General features: G+C 37.7%; 1 pseudogene; it reads left to right on the forward strand.

Moving 5' to 3' along the window:
• Nucleotides 1–1,239: 1,239 nt before the first annotated feature.
• LOC131554181 (NXPE family member 3-like) lies at nt 1,240–3,447 on the forward strand (annotated as a pseudogene).
• Nucleotides 3,448–7,046: the final 3,599 nt, after the last annotated feature.

A 7,046-nucleotide genomic window follows, 5' to 3' on the forward strand; every position in this document is an offset into this window, starting at 1 on the left:
AAATAGCAATTCAGATAACACTTTGAAGTCAGAAATTGACTGAACGTAAAATATCTGTGGAACTAGTTACTAAATAATTAGTTGAAACCGCTTGAATTTTTTTACAGTGTGTAATAATTTAATATAGATTTAGTAAATTATATTTTATTATATGATATGATTAATATCATGTTTTTAAATATGATGGTTTCATTCTAAACATGGTGATTATCTCTTAAAGGAAAACACCACCGTTTTTCAATATTCCAATATTTTCTTCCCTCAACTTAGACGAGTTGATGCATACCTCTCCTGTCTCAGTGCATGCACTTTCCCATATTCAATTTGTATAAGATAACATAAAAATGTAATGTACTTTTTAAGTTGCAATAAAATTGTAAGGAGTAAAAAGTACTGTTTTTTTCTTCAGAAATGTAAAAAGTAAAAGTACAAGTAGTCAGTGTAAATTGTACTTGAATAAAGTAAAAATCCCCCAAAATAATACTTGAGTAATTGTACTTGATTACTGTACTTAAGTATTTTACACCTCTGCAACTGCTAGTAATTCACTTCAGCCTTTCCCAACTAGATCCTAGGTCTTTAACCCTGCTCATGAGGACAAACTGTCCTTTAGATACAACCCTAATCAAACACATCTGAATCAGCTAATGAAGCTCTTCAGGATCAGAACAGTGGTAGAAGACCTACAAAGGGTTTGTTTACATGACAGTGATTTTTACGAAAAATTGAAAAGTTTTTCCTACATTCAAATCTCCTCATATTTCAACTTAAAACTGAAGTTCAGTTCCTGCTTTCAATTTTTAAGTATAAATCAACTTGTTACAATTTCAACTCAAATTACATTAAACCGATTAAAAAAAAAAAGTTGAATTTAATGTAACTAAAAAAAAGTTGAATTGAATGTAACTCATGAAAAGTTGAAATTTTTTCAACTTATTTTGATGAAGTAATATAACATAAGTCGGCATGACTTACTGATCATATAATTGTTTTTTTCTTTTTTTACTGTGTATAGACTGAACATGTAATATGCATGCACATGACATCAAATTTGCGTTTCCATAGTTTACATGGAGACAATAATGGTATCATTTTCAAAAAGTTGCACTTTGAACCTGTTTTCAAAAGTTTGCAATTTCAGGCCTCCAAATACCGCTACCACTAGAATACCACTCCCATGGAGAACAGTTTGAACCAAGGGGGAACAAAGACAGAACTTTTGATTAATAACCATGTATTATGTATTTGTAGGTTGTATGGTCTTCTATGGGTAATGAAAGGAAGAACCATCCTCTACCAAGCTTTTTGTCTCAGCACTTTGCACGACTCTCTTACTCTCCAAACTCCACTTCTCCTTCAGGATTCAGTTCAGAAGAGTCACTTGTAAGCTCATTTTACTCTGAATTTAGAATCAGTTTAGATGCCTACTCCAGGTTACAGCAGGCTGTTTACTGGGCAGAGCCTGACGGATCAATCACAAGTGTGTCCATGAGTACTAGTCCAGCTCACACCACATTCATCATAGAGAACCTGAAAGAGAGCTACCAAATTGGAGAGGAGCTTTTTGTTACGGTGCATGCAAAGAATTTTGATAAAAAATCTAAGAGTTATGGAGGTGACTTTTTTCAAGCCAAGCTGTTCTGGTCTAAAACTAAGGTCAGTGATTGCACACATTGTTTTAATAGGATTGTTGAATTTAAACTCTGCACCTGGGTCAGAGAGAGAGAGTTATACTGAGAATGTTCTTCTGTCACAGGCCAGTGTGTTTGGGGAGGTGGTGGACCTGCTCAATGGCTCCTATTCTGTGCGTTTCCTTCTGCCGTGGGTCGGTGAGGCTCAGGTGGCTGTGCGTCTAATTCACTCCAGTGAAGCTGTGCAGGTCCTGAAGCGTCACAGAGATACTGACTCTGACAGAGTGTACTTTAATGGATATTATGAGGGACCAGGACCAAATATGACCAGGTTGAGTGAAACAGTGAAGTGTAATGTGAAGTGGGACAAGAATGGACTACAGCATATGGGAACTGGAGACTGTTGCTGTGACTACAACGATCCCCGTACCGGAGAAACATGGCGCTGCCAGAAACCCAAATCGCTGCCATGCAGTGCCCTTGTGTACCACTCTATGGGCGGTTATAGAAACCGCCTGACTAATAAAGAGAAGATGCTTATGTGAGATTAAAAGATTCTTGACTTTATACTTGATTGATTTAATGCAGTGATGGAAGGCAGTATGACAGACAAACATGTTCTCTTTGGCAGGAAACAAAGTAACAAAGGTATCAATGGAGATAAGAGCATCATCAAAATTCTTCGTTTCCATGGAAATGAAACTATTGGTATGTTGGTCAAGAGTTTAACCCAGAAGAATAGTACAGTACAGAGATACAGAAATGAAATGACGATGAATAAATAATTTCAAAATAAAAATAGTTTAGGCAAACTCATACCTTTCTTAAAGACCTTACAGTTTACTCATCTTTTACACTTTTACATCATTTACTCATCTTCCAGATGTAACAGAGAAGTGTCGTCCTGGTTTACACACTCCAGTTCCAGCCGGCTTTTACCTGAATGATATGTGGACGTCTTTTGTCTGTAACACCCGACATTTTACAACCCAAACGACAACAATGTGCATGAAAGACAAACACATCTACATGATGGGAGACTCTACTATGAGACAGTGGTTTGAGTTCTTTGTGAAAGAAGTACCAAGTGAGATAAATAGCTGCTTATTAGTTAATTATATGTTATATATACAGTGTATGCAGTAATTGTGGGATCAAATTTATTGGTGTCACTCACTGTTTTTCAGCCATGAAGCAGATGAACCTGCATGTCCAATATCAGTCAGGGCCGCTCATAGCAGTGGATGTTAAGAACAACATTGACTTACACTGGAGGTCTCATGGCGCTCCTCTGCGCAGTCGAAAATCAGCAGTTGCTGATCTGCACTACATCAGTAATGAGATCGATGACCTTGCTGGAGGACCCCACACGGTCATTATGTTCAATCTGGGGCCACATTTCACCACGTACCCTTTGGATTTCTTCACCCAGAGAGTGTTGAGGATCCGCAAAGCTGTTCTAGCATTGTTACAACGGGCGCCTGACACTACCGTTGTAATCAAGACTGTCAACACTGGATATAAGGTAAGCTTATATCATGTGTTCACATACAATGAGGCCACACTGTGATGGCGAGTTTAGGGTTGATGTTGGGTTTCTGTGTCTTTCTAACAGGATATTTTCGGCAGTGACTGGTATTCTCTACAGTTGGACAGAATTCTGCGTTGGGCTTTTCAGGATGTTGGTGTTTATATTCTGGATGTGTGGCAAATGACGGCCTGTCACTACAGCAAAGAGAACATTCATCCAGGCCCTGTCATCATCAAAAATGAGATTGACATTTTACTTTCTTTTATTTGTCCTGAATTAATTTAATTGATCTTGCCAAGTGAACATTCAGGTTATTATAAATATTAAATTATAATATTGGTCATAGTTGATTTACCAATGTTCACAGTAAAATCTCCAGTGTTGAAATCCCGGTGTTAAGGACTTTTAGAGTAAAGTGTTAAAGTTGCAGTGTTGAATTTTAGGGTGATTCTTAGACTATGGGCGCTTTTATGTTCTTTTATGGTCATATTTTTAAAAATACATATAATTTTGGACAAATTCCTCTTTCTTTGTCAAGTTAACAATAAAACCACCTTAAAAACTTTTTACTACCTTTCTATTATAATTTTTCAATACTTTTCAACCTCCTTATACTGTAGGTGTCAAAATCACTGTTTTCTCCTTGTCGCACACCCAGACTTTTAAACTTCAACAATGAAAATACAGTTTAAAAATATGACTTATCTGGTAATTATTAATGTACCTGAATTAAGCACTAGTAAAATAATTAAAATACATTATAGTATTTAATGTGAGACCACTATCAATGTTACTTTTTATACAAAATATAGCTGTTGCACAGTGGTGTCATTTCCACCACAACACTGTAATGTCCTTTTAAAAAGCTTGTGTGAAAAGATTGTTTAGGTGGTTTCTATGGAAATGTTCAGTGATATCAGAGCACATGTTGGACATGGAGGGAATTAAAATTTTCATCAACAACAAATGAAGAAAAATCAAGGTAAATATTGCTTGATCAGTTAATATATTTATTCTACTTAATTTCCAAACATGCCGTACCTTCAAGGGTGTTTTTAAAAACCTAAACAATTTAAGTTAAATAAGAGTATTTTGCATACATGTAATGCTTAGTATTAATTCAAAGCTAATCAGTGAAGCTATCTTCCATTTTTTTCACAAAAAACTACAGAAATGTCATTTCCACCACACTGCCCTCTGTGGTGGAAATGACAGCATGTGGTGGAAATGGCATTTATTACAAAGTACAATTGATATGGATTGCGAGAGTAGATTTGTGTAATACTTTTTATGTTATAATACATTATAAACATCGCGAGAGTTTTTTGGCACACGTCAGCATGACATCAGAGCAAGGCGGACGTAACTCGGACACTTTTCTAACCGGCATGCATCTCGCGGTGATCGGTTCTGCGCAGATTTAGCTCATCTCAAACAAGCCTATTGCTAACAAAATGGAGGCAGATCTGAATGCCTGTTTGCAGTTTGTTGTGGGGGGATTTCTCTCAATTGGATTCACTGCCAACACCCTAGCATGAAGAATTTTTTTATTATTATTAAGGATGACGGCGACGAGGATGTCACAAAACATGCCTCAAGGCTGATTCATACTCGACGCGTCCGCATGTTCGCTTAGGTGCGCGCGCCAAATATGACGTCATCGCGGTGTTGGCGGAAGTTCGCTTTGAGTGCGCGCGACGTCGTTTCACTTGGCGGTGTGCACAACATTTTTTGTAACTTTCCGCGCAGCTCCGCTTGCGAAGATGCACGAGTTCAAAGCGACTCTAGCCGAACAGGCACGTTTGTGCCGGCGTTTGTGTTAAACAGGAGCAATTTGATGTTAAGTTCAAACTCCACCAAGTGCAACTTTTAACGCTTTGAGGGAAATCAATGCAGAGTTTTTTTTTTGTTTTTTTTTTTGCATAGTTTGTCCAAGGCTTTTTAATTCAAGAACGTAAATAAAAAATCAAGACAAAGCTATGCAGCTTCTGTTACAAATGTACACTTGACACCAGCCAGAAAAACCGGTTAAGCACGCCAGGTTGGAATCTGCACACTGTGCCCAGTGTTGATTTATAAACTCAGCAAAAAAGCAACTACCTCTCACATTTAGGTCTTTTTATTTCCAGCAAATTTCTTAACATAGTGTGCAAAAAGATCAATAGCTGAGACATAAACTGAACAAATTTCACAGGTATTTGATAAACAGAAATCATCCACTGTTGCATACAAATAAGGAGACCAATATCCTTGCTTTTTAATTTTTCTTACCACTTCCCCCCTTGCGCAATGGTCAAAACCATGCGCATCTGCGATAAGAATATTTAAAAGTGAAATTGGCGCCACCATGTGTCCTTCATGTGTAGGCCAAATCTCTTGTGAGTCTTTTTTGGCCCCCCTCTGGTGCCACATTGACTCCTTTCACATGTTCGTAAGGGCCTGCTTGTTGCTGAATTCGAATTATGTCATCCAATTGAGGTTGAGGTTCTATAAGTACTACAGGTGTTAATACTGCTATTTGACATCCAGCAGCCTTTTTAGCCTGTAGATCTGCTGCATTGTTTCCCTTAATGACATAATCATTTCCTTTTTTATGTGCTTGACATTTGATTATTGCTAATCTTTTCGGTAGCATCATAGCAGAAATTAATTGCCCTATTTGATCACCGTGTTGGATGGGAGTCCCATCACTCTTTTTGAAACCTCTTTGTTTCCACACGGCACCAAATAGGTGACATACGCCGTGAGCATATGCTGAATCTGTGAAAATGTTAGCAGTTTGTCCCTCTGCTAACTGACATGCAGCTGTAAGAGCTTTCAATTCAGCTAATTGAGCAGAACAAGGTTGTACACATTGCTGTGATATTACTGGTACAAATTCTTTCTTGTCCTTCTTCATCACTGAATATCCTGTATGATTTCCTTCATGATCTCTAAAGCTAGAACCATCTACAAAGTAAGTGACTTCTGCTTCAAAAATGGGTGTCGACTCAAGATCTGGTCGTAATCTGGTAAATGCCAATGACTCATTCACACAATCATGAGGTTTTCCTTCAAAAGACAAAGGGATCAAGTCTGCTGGATTGACTGTATGACATCGCTTAATAGTTACGTCTGGATGCGTAAGTAATGAGGAATATGCCAAAATTCGAGCTTGTGTTAGAACAAATTTTGCCTGATCTAATAATTCCACAGTTTTGTGATGAGTGTAAATAGATACTGGGTACCCCTTAGTTATTGTGGATGCTTTTTCATAAGCATAATATACTGCCGCTAGGCCCTGTTGGTAGCATGGAGGGTATCCCTGTGCAACATTATCCAGCTTTGTGCTGTAATAAGCTATAGGCTGTTTTTTCCTCCCACTGCAAGTTTCCTGCATTAGTATAGCTGATGCATACCCATCAGCTCTGTTAGACACATAGAGGTGAAACATTTTATTATAATTGGTTGTTCCTAGGGCAGGTGCCTGTTGTAATTCTTTTTTTATTGTTTCAAATGCCAGTATTGCATCTGTGTTCCATATTAATGGATTACTTAGATGCTGAATCCCTGCCTGTTTCATAATTTCTCTCAATGGTCCTGTTTTTATTGCACAGTCTTCTATCCAGTCTGAACTAAAGCCAGTCATTCCTAAAAAAGTCATAATTTGTCCTACTGTTTGAGGCATCGGCGTTTTACTTATACCTTCTAATTGAGAGGGTGCTATAGCACGTGTGCCATAGGCAATCAATCTTCCTAAGTATTCAACTTGAGGTTGACAATACTGTATTTTATCTTTGGACACTTTGTGTCCTCCCTTAGCCAACTTTGTTAAGACTTTAATTGAGTCTCTGTGACATTGTTCTAACGAAGAACTACAAACGAGTAAATCATCTATGTACTGT

The sequence above is a fragment of the Onychostoma macrolepis genome, chromosome 15, assembly GCF_012432095.1.
Source record: "Onychostoma macrolepis isolate SWU-2019 chromosome 15, ASM1243209v1, whole genome shotgun sequence".
NCBI lineage: Eukaryota > Metazoa > Chordata > Actinopteri > Cypriniformes > Cyprinidae > Onychostoma > Onychostoma macrolepis.